The 14,991-nt window shown below is 45.5% G+C and overlaps 1 pseudogene; it reads left to right on the forward strand.

The window, feature by feature from the left end:
- The first annotated feature begins 14,555 nt into the window (after positions 1 to 14,555).
- LOC128118056 (uncharacterized) lies at positions 14,556 to 14,639 on the forward strand (annotated as a pseudogene).
- The last annotated feature ends 352 nt before the right edge of the window (positions 14,640 to 14,991 follow it).

Here is a 14,991-nt window from a genome sequence, read left to right on the forward strand (position 1 = left end):
AGGAAATGCCTCCATGAGATCCAGCTACAAGGCATTTTCCCAGTTATTGATCAATAGGGGAGGGCTCAGCCAATTGTGGGTGGAGCCATCCCTGGGCTAGTGGTCCTGGGTTCTATAAGAAAGCAGGCTGAGCAAGCCATGTGAGCAAGCCAGTAAGCAGCTCCCCTCCATGCCCTCTGCATCAGCTCCTGCCTCCAGGTTCCTGCCCTGCATGAGTTCCTGTCCTGACCCCTTTGGTGATGAACAGCAATGCTGAAGTGTAAGCTGAATAAACCCTTCCCTCCCCAACTTGCTTTTTGGTCATGGTGGTTTTTTGCAGCAATAGGAACCCTAACTAAGACAGTTCCTCTCAGGATAATATAGTTAATAACACTTTAAAATCTGTTGATCCATTTACCTTTGAAATATTATCATGTGTTTTCATCTTCCTTCCTTTCTTTTCTTTTCTTTTTTCTTTGGCCAGTCCTTTGTCCTTCCTTTCTTGGCTATCAGTCAAACCCTAGGTCTAAAGCACACTGGGCAAGCTCTCTCCTACTGGCCTGTGCCTGGCCCATGTGTTTTGGCTTTGTATTTGAGACCTATGACACATTCTGTTTTTTAGAATATGGTTGGTGAAGTTTTAAGATTCACCCCCACCCTGCTTGCCTCACTGATTATTCTTGTTCTACAGTGCATCCATCTAGGGTCACTTTCCTTCTGTCCCAAAGAACTCCTTTCAGAACCCCTTTACAGCCTTCCAGTTGACAATGTATTCTGTCGTTGCTTGTCTCCACGTGTTTCTAGTTCTTCTTTGTTTCTGAGGACAGTGTTTGCAATGCCTGGGATTCTCCATTGCTATGGAGTGGTTTTCCTTAGCACTTTGGAGACTTGACTTCAGCATCTTTGGATTCCTGCTGTTTGAGTTGAGAAATCAGCTGCCAGTTCTCCTCTGTGCCACTAAAGACAGCGGTAATGGTGATCTTCTCCAGTGTAAGTAATTCCTTTAAATCCTTTCCATACACACCACCAACATTTTCTGTGCATTCTGAATCTGAGAAAAAGTTAACTGGTGTTCAAAATAAAATGAAGAGTCTAAACTAATCCATTAATTGTAGAAGATGAAAGACACAGAGTAGTAATACTAAGAAGCCACATCTTTTTGAATATTATATGTGTACTAAATCATCTATTATATAAAGGTTCAGGTTTGGTTTATTTAAATCATTTCATATTTAATTCTAAAACCTTCTGGAGTGTGAGGATTTCTGCTCAGGAAGAGTTAAGAGCCTCCTGATTGAAGTTACTGAATTCTAAATGTATCTGGAGTTGACAGTGAATAAAAAAGAAGTGTGGTGTACTGAAAACATTCCCTCTCCGGGACCCTGAGTTGTGTATGTCTGAAGGTCTGTGACAATAGAGAATTAAAAGAAAAGAAGAAAACAATGGGGGAGGGGCTGACCTGAGGTTGTCTTTAGAAGAATGGAAAGTGGCAGTCAGACCTTGGGATTTCTTACATGTTACTCACGTGCATACACACAGGTCAGGTGAGAATCTTCCTCCTAGGAACACAGGTAGCGCCTCTTTGCTGAATCCCTTCAAAATGGAATGTGTGGTACAAAAGGGTGACATCACCTTAGTGACATCAGCGATGTCATATTGTCGCTCTGCTGGCCATCTTGTTCTGGACTCATGTCTGGCTCCTTGGGGGTCCTCAAAAGGGAAGTGTCAAGTAGAAAAGGACTTCTAACTCAGAGCCGGAGGATCTGGGTGGACAAGGAAAGCAAGTCTCGGGACATACTGGAGGGCTACTACTTAAGAACCTGCTTCCCACCACCAAGGAACTCAGTCTCCTTGGGCAAGTTGCCTCCTACTCTTTAAAGTTGGTTAAATAAAAACTGCCCCACGGGGTGGCTGTGAAGCCTGAATAAGGTGCTGACATGAAGAACATCATACTAAACTCCATGTTCATCTTTTGACTTTTACAGTACATATTCACTGAATTAATAGGTTTGGAAATGGCAGCCATTGACTTGCAGATGACCCCCACTCCCTGCTGGGCTGGTAATCAACTTGCCCTGGAATTGCTTTGGCTGTCCCTGCTAGAGCTCTTGACATCAGCAGGGAAAGCTTAATGGAGTCTGGCCTATTATATATTCCATGCTTAATGCTTACCCCGGAGTGAGGAAGGAGGGAGAATGGCACTTCCTCTTCAGTGGCTTCCCAAAGCTATTAGCGGTTCTCTCGGGAGGCATGCTCCACCAAAGGTCCTCTCCCTGCTCTGCCTTCTCAGTCTTGCTTTGTTCGTATCCTGGTCTCCTTGGGACCCAGGATCTGCACCAGCAACTTTTCCTCACCTTTCATTTCCTGTTCGAGCCTTGCAAGAACCATTAGCTCATTCATAACTCTCAGCCCACCCCACCTCGGCCTTTGCCTCCATGACTTAGCTAATATTGACTTCTCAAGTCTCCCTAATGGTGCTTCCTGGTCATATTAGCTGCTTCTGCATTGCTTTGACCAAAATATCCAACAAATATAGCTGAAAGGAGGAAGGATTTATGTTGGCTTACGACTCCAGAAATTTCCATCGGTCATGGTGAAGAGGGCATGCAAAGGTTCATGGTAAGCAGGGTCATGTGATGGACTAGGAAGTAAAGAATGATCAAAACCAGGGCCAAGCATAAAGACCTACTCCTAGTAACCTATTTTTGCCATCTTAACATCACTTCCTAAGGGTTTGACAGACTCTCAAAATAGTGCCACCTGTTGGAAAACAAGCACTCAAAATATGAATCTGGTTTCAGAGACAAACCATAATAGTCTGCCTCTGGGCCCAAAGGCACATGGTCATCTCATAAAGCAAAATGCATTTGGTCTGACTTAAAAATGCCCCCATTTCAACACTATCCAAAAGTGAAGTCTTTTGTAAAACGCCAAGATAACCACATTGCTTTGAGCCTTCACAGTTATCAAAAAGAAAGATACATGCTTCCAATGCACAACAGCATGGTGTAAACGTGCCCATTATAAAATAGAGGAGAAGGAGGACTTTAAGGAGAGACTGGACTCAAGCCAGACTGAAGTCCAGCAGGACAAACACTAAGTTCTGTATCTCTACTATCTATCTGGAGCACACACTGCCATGATGTGAGTTCTGACAGGCATGGACAGCCCACTCCTTTGGGCTGGGTGCCTGCCACACCCGGGATCTCTCTTCAGCACCAGCTCTACTTAGTGCCTACTCACGCTTAGATGGACTGAAGGCCAAGAGCCACGCATGCACAGTAGTAGGTCCATCAAAAGCAAAGCAGCATGTCATTGCTTAGGGTGAAATGAAATCTTTTTAATCAGTGCTTTTCCAGGTACATGTTCCACATTTCTGGCAACTCCAACATCCTGGGGGCTCTATGGCAATTTAGGCTTCACCCTCAGAGCCTTAGTCATAGCCAGCTTTGGAGCAATTGACAGGGAATCCAATCCTATCACATGTTGCCTAGCCTCCTAAACTTTTTAAAACTTTGCTGCAAGCCTCCACGCCCCTCTAACAGCATGTAAGAGACACTAAATCGTGCTCTGCTCCTAACTCCACAAGTTCCTGCTGTTGGGAGGCTAGAGAGGTGGCTCAGTAGTTAAGAGCACTTGCTGCTCTTGAGGAAGACCTAGGTTTAGTCAGTAGCACCCACATGATGGTTCACAGGCTTCTATAACTCCAGTTCCAGAGGAGCTGATGACCCCTTCTGACCACCACAGGTACGAGGCATGTGCACGGTACACATACATACATGTAGGAAAACACTCGTACACATAAAAGAAAAAAGGGGGGAGCATAGGAAACACCTCCCCAGACAGCTCTGTTGAGCAGGATGCCTTGGCAGCTCTTCAAATGAAGTCTTTTTATGTCCTGGAGCCTTCCAAGGGTAGGGTCTCACCCTCAAGGCACCTTTCTCATCCTACCGCCAAACTCAAGACTCCTTTCAGATGGCACCAATCTCTTTAACAACTGAAGCCACTTGGCAATTTGCAAGCCACGTTTCCTGACCAAACTGCCCTTCACTTTCTGTTCCACCATTTGCTCCTCATCTTTATTGCAACCTAGTGAAAAGCAGGCAGCAATAACCATGACACAGTCTAGATGTAAGAGGGCCCAGCCTGCTGTGGGTGGCGCCATTCCCTGGGCAGGAGGTCCTGGGCTGTCTCAGAACGCTAGCTGAGCACAAGCCCTGGAGTGAGCCAGCAAGCAGTGTTTCCACCTTCTGCTTTGAGTTTCTGCCTTGACTGCCCTCAGTGATACACTGAGGACGTATCAATTAAATAAACCTTTTCCCTCCCCTAAGCTGCTTTTGGTCAAAGCATTTTATCATAGCAACAGACTAGAACAATGTCTTTTTCATCTTTCCTTCTTTCTTTTCCTCTTCCTTGCTTTTTTCAGATAGCCACATATTCCCATCACATCAGCCAATGCCTCTGTTCCAATGATCAAAGTTGCCACTGTTTCGATTACCAGACTCACTGAACATCTACTCTGCAGTGCCGCAGTGGATAGAAGAAATGAGACTCGAGTTACATAAAAGATGTAGGACATGGGAAATGCTAGAGGAGGAATAAGAAAGAACGCAAAAGCCAAAGAAACCATCACTGCGTGTGCTCACTAGCCTTTAAAAACTAACACTTAGATGGACTGAAGGCCAAGAGCCACACATGCACAGTAGTAGGTCCATCAAAAACAAAGCAGCATGCCATTGCTTAGGGTGAAATGAAATCTTTTTAATCTATGATGAAAGAATGAATAGAAGTCTAGAACTCGATTGCAAACAAAAAGCAGGAGACATTAGATGAACGTAAACTACGGGGAAGTGAATGGGGCCAAAAGGCCATTGTCATTTGCTGAAGGATGTAAGATTTACACTCATAGAGGAAACAATAAATTATCTCTCCTCTGAATAACATTACATCAAAATTAAAGGTCAAATTGCTAGAAAACCGAGAAGCAGTCACTGGAAACTTAATAGCTGTGATAGACTGCCCTGCTGTAGGGCAGAGCTACAGAAAGGACAGCTTTCCCTGCCCATATGTTGAAGCTAATGTGCACAAAAATGCTGATATGTTCAGCTCTTTACTTAGAAAGGGCTGAATCAAGACACACGTGGTTTCCCACTTGCTTAGGATGGGTCCATTTACATTTCAACTTAATGATGGTGTGAATGTGATCTGTATGTGGTGGAAATGGTTAATTTGGGTCTTTTTCAGGGTCAGAGGTAGGCAGATTGAGCTTCCCCTGCAAAGCTGGGCAGAGGCCTCAGGTTGCAGGATGTGAGTTCCACAAAACAACCCACAGTGAACACTCCAGCGTGCTGTGCTGCTGGCCATGGCCTCCTGCAGGCTAAGTTTTGACGTTCATGCTTTTCAACTTAAGGCAGGTCCACTGGGATGCAAGCCTATCATTAGTCAGGGAACATCTGTTGGTCAGACTCCTGGGAGGAATTTCTTCCACAAGCTTGACCTTAGATTATTTGCTCAAAGCCTACTTGGTTGTGTGGTGGGAAAGCTGGGGCTGGAGAGAGATGTAGCAAGATTCACGCAGAGGACCCTCAAGTTGGCTCAGTAGGTAAAGGCACTTGTCCTGCAAAGCAGGTGACCTGACTTCAACTCCTGGGACCCATGTGAAGGTGGAAAGAGAGAACCGACTCCACAGACTTGTCCTCTGACCTCCAAATGTACACGATGCCACATATGCACCCCATGAACATCATGTGCACACACATACAATAATAATAAAAATAATTTCTAAAAGAGTAACATATGAAATAAGCCAGTTGCAGAGGACCAGGAACTCACACTGAGAAGAGCCTGCATAATACACACAGAGGAGATGACGTGTGCTGTGTGATTGACTTATAAAGGCTCATAAGACTCCTGGCCCAGGGCTTCTGAACAGATATCTTTCCCCAGACACTAGCCCACTCCTATGTCCAGGAGCGCTTTCTATTTCTAATTATGTGTCCCTGGTGCAATCCTTTGTCCTGGGATACAAGGACCTGGAGACATCAGCAGTCACTCCTGCGCCTCAGACACAAGCCTATCCAACCTCTCTTCCACAATAAACTCTATGGGCCGGAACAGAGTGGGTGACTGAAGACCCCTCAGCACATAAAGAACCTCCCCACCCATTGGCTATTTAACTCTCCAAACATTACGCTGTTGGTGGTTAGAGTATTTTTAGAAATCCCAACAGTAGATGCTTATGAAGTGGAATATATTGTTAGCAGGGCAATGATACTAATGAGGAATGTCACAAGGTCATTCGAAAAATCCCTGGGAAAACTTGCCTTCAATGGTAATTGTTTTCACCTCCCTCACATTGAGTTCATGTCTTTTTATAGAACACCAAAGCACGGGCATTTCTTCGGGGTGCTGAGGAGGGTTGGGAAAGTCAATTATTGCTGGAGACAAGAGGGAGAGTTGCAGTGCATTGTAGTGTCTCAGGCATTCTCAGTTGGAAGTGACCCGCATTGTCATCCGGCTCAACCTCTCATTAGTGCCTCAGCCCCTCTGCTGCATTCCTGAGAGGGCCTCTTGGCATCCTGAGCAAACCCTCGCCATCCAGTGGTGTCTGTTCGAACCTTTGTAGTGCTGACCTCTGAAGACCCTGTATTGCTGTTCTGTTCTTTCTGCTTAGAAGTGGCAGCAGTACATAAAAAACTCCCTTCCACAAGCTAGGAGCAGACACAATGACATCTGCTTGAACAGGAACATGGAAGATAATGAACGGCAGCTAGTCAATAGAAGGTGGTTTGTCGCTAAAAATGCGATACTGTACCCCAAAGAGTCCAGAAAAAGCAGGTGAGAAGGAATAGCTTCCCCACTGGGGCTGTGGGGTTCAGAGCTGGTCTGGCTAGCCTTGGCAGTCCTAACGGGCTAGGATCATCCTCAATACGCCCATGAAAAGTCAAATAATGCTGACAAATAGATAAAGGAGATTTATTTGATGTGGTCACATGGGGAAGAAGAATAAATAAAAAAGTGGAGTGGGCACCCCCAAGTCCATCTGTGAGGACCTGACAGGAGCTTTAGGTTCAGTTAGAGAACAAGAGGTGTGCATTCCTAAGTAGTCTTGGTCAAGGTGTGTTTCCACTCATCACCAGTGTCAAACTGGAGTCCCTTTGACCGGAACCTGCCTCCCAGCCTTTTTCTTTTCCAATATGAGAGTCTCAAGGGAAATCTGATTTTTTTAGTGGGGGGGGGGGCTTGTGGTTTTAATAGTCTAGTAGTCTAAGGGTATGGCACGAGTGTCTCTTTAGAGCATCCTCGTTCCGGCCACGGTGGTTCCTGGTGGAGCCCCACCCCGCCACAGAGGCTGAGAATCCAGGTACGGCTGCTATAGGAACACACGATCTGTGGGGTGAAAGAGACCTGGGCCGGGGGGGGGGGGGGGTGCTGCTGGTGGTGGTCTCTAGAAACAGTCACCATGGATGGAAGCGGTTATGGGAAGAAACTCCTGTGGGCTGCTGGGCCTCTATGCTGAGAGGCAGCCATGAAGAATTTCTTTGAAGCCAAGGTGGGGTCGGGCCGCTTCAGTGCCCCCTGTTGAAGGAGCCTAGCACTGCGACTAGGAAGGCACACAGTCACAGCTTCCTCCGCCTCCATAACTAAACAGAGCAAAGAAGCTGTGGACCCAGGAGGCGGCAGGCCCGACAGCAATATTCCTTTACAACACAAAGAGAACCAACGTGTTCTGTTCTGAGTCTCCTGTGCTCTTTCTTTTCTTTTTCTCTATATTCATCAAAAGTCATCTTTTTTGTTTGTTTGTTTTTGTTCTTTTGAGACAGGGTTTCTCTGTGTAACAGCCCTGGCTGTCCTGGAACTCACTCTGTAGACCAGAACTCACAGAGATCCGCCTGCCTCTGCCTCCTGAGTGCTGGGATTAAAGGCGTGTGCCACCACCGCCTGGCTGAAAGTCATCTTTTAATGGACGTCCCTAATCCAAAGCATTTTCAGTTGTCTAATTAGCTATGACTAGGCCTCCCAATGACACTCAACTCACTACACATAGTGCTGTTCAGTTCTCACCTGACCCTTTTCTAACCACGTGCCCTTCCAGAGTGTGCCAACTCCCAGCATGCTTGAAGCAATGGGGCAACTGATTGCAGACCAAAACCTCAGAATTGTGAGCCCCAAATACCCACTTTCCTATATAAATTAACTATAATTTATATAGGAAAATTATTAAAAAAAAAAAAACTTGGGTGTTTTGTTATAGTGATGGAAACATAACTAACACACCACATTTGTGTGTTTCTGGAACTTGATTACGCCACGCCTCAGCTGCCACGCCTTGTTATGTTTTGGATCCGTCCCTCTCTCTGGCCCCAGATGTTCGTTTTAAAGCAAGAATTCCAAAGAAGAGATTTCAGGACTTGCTCTGATAGACATAGTGTTCTGATTTCCAGTTTGAATTTCATCAGGATTTCATGTTCCCCACAGCCTAACTTGACAGAAAACTAGAGAGCTGCCCAGCCATGGCAGCTCACAGTGGACTCCACCAGGATGCCGGGCTAGCCCAGACGCTGCCTTAGCAGTCCCACCACAGCCTCTTCCTTGCATGCTCATCTTGCTGCACACTTCCAGGATAAACCTCATTAACGGTGGGACTCCATGCCCCTCTCATCATTTCTCTGGAACTGGTGGTTGGGTCTGAGATGTGGGCAGAGTCCTACATTCTGGGTTTACCTCCTGGGCACACTTATGGCTCTGGTATACCTGTCTTCTCTAGGAGAGTCAGAACTGTGGTGGAGGGAGAAGTCAATGGCTCTCCCCCTTAGTGGGAGAAGGTTGTGAGTCTCCAGAAGTGGCCTCTTGAGAGATATTTACACAGAGATTTCATTAACAGTGAGAGACGTGACCAGCCCAGGATTCCCGGGACAAGACTAACTGTTTGTCTGTCTCTGCTCTGATCCCACCTTATCTGCTTGTTTCTATCCATGGGGGGTGGGGCTTAGTTCAGATTCTATTTAAACTGGAATTAATGTGGTTGTTTGTAAGAGAATTAAAGGTCCAACAGCTCCGGTTTGAACACCCTAGTAAATAACTTAAATCTTAGCTTGGGAGCTAGTATCATAAGGAACAGGAGCCAACTGGCTATAAAGGGTCATTCTTGTAAATGATGAGGCCAGTACGAAGCCCAGTGGAATTGTTCAGTCTCCTTTTATTAGACCGGAATCTCGGGGACTTTAACCTGGGACTGGAGGCCTAAGGAAAGTTTCTAATTTCTCAAACATCTAAATTTTAAGACAAATGCTCTGTGCTGAAAATGGGGCAGGAAGCAGAGCTTTCCTCTATAAAAAAAAGCCCTGAATTTGGAGCCTTTTGATTTAAAAAGAGAGCATAAGTGGATACAGCCTGCTCTAAACCATGAAAGGAGGATATTTGAAGCTAGAGTGTTTCTTTTGGAATTTATAATGGGCATCTTCAACACCGTGCCAACCCCATTCTTTATCCCAATAGCAGTGATAATGGGACAGGAATTCAGGGCATCTGGGTGGGTGGTGGGAAAGGGGGACCCAGCCCCATGGCGCTGACATGTTCAAGAGCCTGTATCAGAGTTCTGAGCAGCTCGGCGCACTGACAGCTCACGAAGGAATTCGTATAGACTTGGGACGTGAAGCCGGGGGAGAGTCCAAGAAATAAACACATCTGCAAGACATTGGGCCATGGTTAATTCTGTGCGCTGGAATGCTTCAGAACTGGTAGGAAATTGCAAGTCGTGAATTATGCATGCATGGTAATTACAAGAGCGGCCTGGGCTAAGGCCCGTCTTGACGCTTGCATGCTCCTAGATTAGAGGTTGCTGTAGTCCAGAGAAGCCATGGAGCTCACAAGTTAAGCATACGGCTTTTATGATGACTCTCACAAACAGTCTAGAGCTTTCAAGCCCCCTCCACATTTCTGTGGCCAGACTTGTGGTTAGCCTCTCTGCACTCCTTGGTATGTTGGCCCTTGCAAGAGTTCTAGGTCTTTTCAGACATGGGAAAGACCATTTATCATCTGACTGCTGTTGTTGGGGTGATTAGTGAGGCTGGCTTTTTCTTCTGAAGGCTCTGGCTACACATCTCCACGAAACACTTACGCTCTTACACAACCCCCAGGGTTTCTTCTGGTTCTTGTAATTGTTTGCTCCCTTGCAATGGAGGACACCCAGTAAAGTGGTAAAGCCTTCTTCCTCGTGTATATGTGAGAACTAGACTGCTTCCCTTGGACTTCAAAGTCATCCCGCAAAAATCTTTTTCTGGAAACAGATCCTCATATGGGATGAATCTCAGGCTGTCCAGTGAATCCTACCATTGCCAAAAGCGTCTAGGGATCACTGTGATTTGTAGAAGCATGGCTGCTGTGGGGGCCCACAAAGGTTTCCTAGTAAGATCTGAGCTTGCTTTACCCAGCAGGGCTGCATTAGAGGATGGCTTGACCACGTGTGTGGTTGTGGTTACCAGGTGTTTGGAAGGCTCTGCACTTGGCACTTTTGCTCCACCTCTTGGCATTCCTATAAAAGGCCCTTTAAATGATACAAGAAGGGCTGGTGGATATTGATCCAGGCCCTCCTGAGGCTATTCTGTGTTTCTGTTTCTCTCCCTTCTATCTTTCTACCTAACATCTCTTATTCCTCTCTCCTCAAGAGTACCCTGAGGAAAAAGCAAGGGCAGTTTTCCCCCCAGGCTGCTGTATGCACTGTACTATCACTTTCTTCTCATCTCCGCCAGGTCTCCAAGTTGCATGGATAGGTACACTGCAGAGGCGCCGAACTCCAGCCCTCTCCCTCTGTCAGGGTTGCTCTGTTCCACCATGTTGCAGACTTTGCACCTCAGCCACAGCCTTTACCCAGAAAAGGCTTGTTAACCTAGTGGGATTCGTTGCTTTCTAGTGACCAAACACCTTAAGAGACAGCTTAAGAGAGAGATTGTTTTTCTCACAGTTTAAGAGATCTCAGTCCATCAGAGCTGGGTGGAAACAGCAAAATGGATCGCATACAACACAACTAGAAAGCAGAGGAAGGGTACAGTTGACTACCAGGAAGTACGAAGCCTACACAGGAACTGGTACTGGCAGGGAGTTCAGGATCTGAGTGTGGAGACCTGGGCTCAGAATGCAGAATACCAAACCTGTGCTGTGATCGTCTGGAGGAAGAAGAATGGGGACTGTTGTGTGCTAGGAAATGTCTTGATAATCAAAGTTTAGGTCATGGTGGTGGTGGAGTAGCCTTGGTTTACAGCATTAGCTGACTCTTTAGAGGCAGGGGGATCACTACTTGGAGGTTAGCCTGGGCTACATCCACTGGGCTGTGGATAAGGCTTAATAGTTAAGAGCATATGCGACACTCTTGCCATTCTAGCAAAGGACTTGGTTTACAGCATTAGCTGATTCTTCTAGTGTTAATATTCTCCACCAAATGCAAAGACCAAAAAGGTAGTGCTGGGTATAGTAGTTTATGCCAGTAGGATATGCTGCAGAGGTAGGGACAGGGGGATTACCACTTTGAAGTCAGCCCGGGCCACATCTTGGGCTGTGGATATGGTTTAGTAGTTAACATGTGTACTGTTCTTTCAACTCTTGCAGATGATCCTAAGTTGGTGCCCAGTACCAATGCAGGGCTGCAGATAACTGACCGTAACTCCAGCTCCAGGTGATCCGAGCCCTCTTCTGGCCTCTGTGGCCACTGCACTCATGAGCCCGAACACACACATAGGCTCATAATTTAAAACAATACAGTAAATCATTTACAAGATAAGATAGGACAAGGGCATGCTCCGTGTTATGTAATACTTAACTATGAGACACAGAAATTCCATTATGCACATAAAAATAGATGTAGACAGCCTTGAAGCAGAGTAAGTCTGCATTAAAATACTTAGGAGTGGGTTTGGAGTAGTTACATTGGCTTTCAGTGAAATTTAATTAATTTTACGTCTGAGTTATCTTATTTGTAATAATGGCTACAATTAACAAACAGCTCGCCAGAACCCCGAGAAGATGACACACTCGTCTCCTGAGCTACTTGCTGGGTGCTGCTCTGATAGACTACCTGCTACATGTGATGGAGCCATGGTGACTTAACATAGGATCAAGTCTTGGGACATGTTTATTTCATTGATGAGGACTTTGGGGTGTGCTGGCTAGTAAATTTCACTATGAAGATGAACTAGAATTAACTTGTTAGCACACCTTAAGAAAGACAGAGGACTGGGGTACAGTCTGATGGTAGAGTGCTCACTTAGGACCTGTGAGGCTCTGGGTTCAATCCCTGGCTCAGGAAAATAAAACCAAACAGTTATAGCAGAAACTTTTCTTCAAGTTACCCAGTGAACAACTTTTTAAAAGTAAATGAGTAAATTATAAAACTCTGCTCTGTGTCTTCTAGCTCTACATTTTGAAACTGGATGAGTGCTGGGGTCTTTGGATGTTTTCCTTGCTTCCCTGACAAGGCACTGGAAGAAGCAACTGCCCTTTGAGGAAGTTCTCTCTGTAAGCACCCAGTCCACTTTCCGAATCCCTCCCAATGGCTGAAAATGCACTTGGGACCAATGCTCTAGGAGGAGGTAAGCAGAAGTTGGAACTTGCTTTGTGGAATCCTAGAACCAGAAGCCAGCTTAGACCTCCTCACTTGAAGTGTCTTTGAGCTCCAAACACACAGGGGTGGCCAGCTGGCTGTCAATCCTGCCATTTAAACCCAACCATGGGAATAAAGCAGAGCCCTGAGAAGTCACGTATTATTGTTTTGCCTTGTTACTTCAGGACAACTCCCGTGTCTTCCTCCTCCTCACCAGATTTCACTACAACCTTGCCTCTGAGGCCAAGGAAATGTGACATCCTTCAAGTCCCAGCTGAAGGACACTGGACTTTCTCACAGTAGTGACTTCTTCAGCAGTGGATGGAGGAGTGGATGGGGGTGGGGCTGGCTCTGAATCCAATCTCTAGCCTGAGGCACTTGCATTAAACCCATTGTTTATTCATGAGCTGTTGTTTTTATAAAATTATAAAGTACATCCTTTGCCTTAGGCAGGCTACATTGCACTCATTTATAAAGCAGAGAGTCTCCTGTCTCAAATTTTTAGATAATTTGAAAGCACCATTCTTGGGGGACAGCACTGTTCTTGGAGTGACCTTGACTTTGCCACCCACGTAAAGAACTGCAGTTGCCTGCAGGCCTCCTGTCCAGGATGCCTAAAGCCCTCTTAGTTTCTTTTGAGCTTACAAAAAGGCAGCAGGGAAGCTGGACGGTGGTGGGGCACGCCTTTAATCCCAGCACTTGGAAGGCAGAGCCAGGTGGATCTCTGTGAGTTCAAGGCCAGCCTGGGCTACCAAGTGAGTCCCAGGAAAGGCACAAAGCTACACAGAGAAACCCTGTCTCGGAAAAAAAACCAAAAAAAAAAAAAAAAAAGGCAGCAGGGAGGAATCCCTTTTTCCTCATTATGCAATTTTTGCCTCAAAACGCTTAGGCTTTCAAACTCTACCCAAGCATTTCATCTTCTGCAATTCCAGAAATGCCAATCAGGCAGCTCTGACCTACGCGTTACCACAAATGATGGTTCAAGCCTATGAACACACCTCCTTTACAGTATAAAGCCCAACTGTGCCTTTGGACAATTAACAGTGTGCTCCAGAATAAATCATTGTAATGGTTTGTGTGTGTCAACTATGGAAGCACACACAGGACAGCCAGTTAAGACAGCACACACACACACACACACACACACACACACACACACACACACACACACACACACACACGGAGAGAGAGAGAGAATGAGAAAAAGCTCTTTAATAAGGCTTGTCAGGTTCTATCTAATGCCCTAAGGGAGAGTGGCCGTGAACAGACAATGTTACCAGTTTATTTAAATTCTTAATGCTCCATATAGACTGTCATCTTTAAATCTCTCTCAGGCCCTGGTCCCAAGTTACACTTTAAACAATTAAGCAGAGTCAGAAGATGACAAGTCTGGCCTTTTGGACAAGTGGAAAATTTACGCAGGAAAGATAGAGTCACAATTCTTTTTGTGTCAGGGTTTTTCTAGATTAACATTTTCTTTGACCAAAGAATCTTTTTCTTTTGTTGTATCTTCACCACCTGAGATTCTCCCTTCCATCTCTTTTATTCTGTTGGGGATGCTTGTCTGCAGTTTATGTTTGATTATCCCAATTTCCCATTTCCTGAATCCCCTTAGTTTGTGTTTTCTTTATTGCTTCTATTTCAATTTTCATGTCAGGAATAGTTTCCTTCACCTGTCTGTTTTTTCTTGCCTATCTAGGTATTCTTTAAGGAATTCGATGATTTCTCTAATTTTGTTGGTTGTCTTTTCCTCCATTTCTTTAAGGGAATTTTTCATTTCCTCTTTCAGTACCTCTATCATAATCTTCATAAAGCCATTTATTATTTATTTATTTATTTATTTATTTATTTATTTTGGTTTTTCCGAGACAGGATTTCTCTGTGTAGCTTTGGAGCCTGTCCTGGAACTGGCTGGCCTCGAACTCACAGAAATCCACCTGGCTCTGCCTCCTGAGTGCTGGGATTAAAGGCCTGTACCACCATCGCTTCTCGGCCTTTTGGCTAAGATCAAGTGTAGTATCTGTTCTTATCAGTTTAGTAAAGTCGTTTTTAATGTCGTTTTCTTGTGCGTTGGCTGCGTTGGTGTATTCGGGTCTTGCTGTGGTAGGACAGCTGGGCTCTGGTGGTGCCACATTGCCCCGGCTGTTGTTGATTGTGTTTTTACACTGGCATTTAGGCATCTGGGTTTGGGATGGTTAGTTCCAGTCCCTGATTCTGAATTTATCTTGGTTAGATGGGTGTTTTGTTCCTTGGTTTTTGTTTCCTCTTTGGTTTTCTAAGTCTTTATGTGCTGGATTTCTGAAGGCTGGTGTGACCTCTGACCTAGCAGTGAGTCTCTGTCCAAGCTGCGAGTTGGCCTTCTGGAAGTTAGCTTGGCCTTTGGTGCAGTGGGTGTCCCTATTCTTCTGACTGTGTGG

Source organism: Peromyscus californicus, unplaced genomic scaffold (genome assembly GCF_007827085.1).
Source record: "Peromyscus californicus insignis strain IS unplaced genomic scaffold, ASM782708v3 Scaffold_21__1_contigs__length_65335640, whole genome shotgun sequence".
NCBI classification, from domain to species: Eukaryota; Metazoa; Chordata; class Mammalia; order Rodentia; family Cricetidae; genus Peromyscus; species Peromyscus californicus.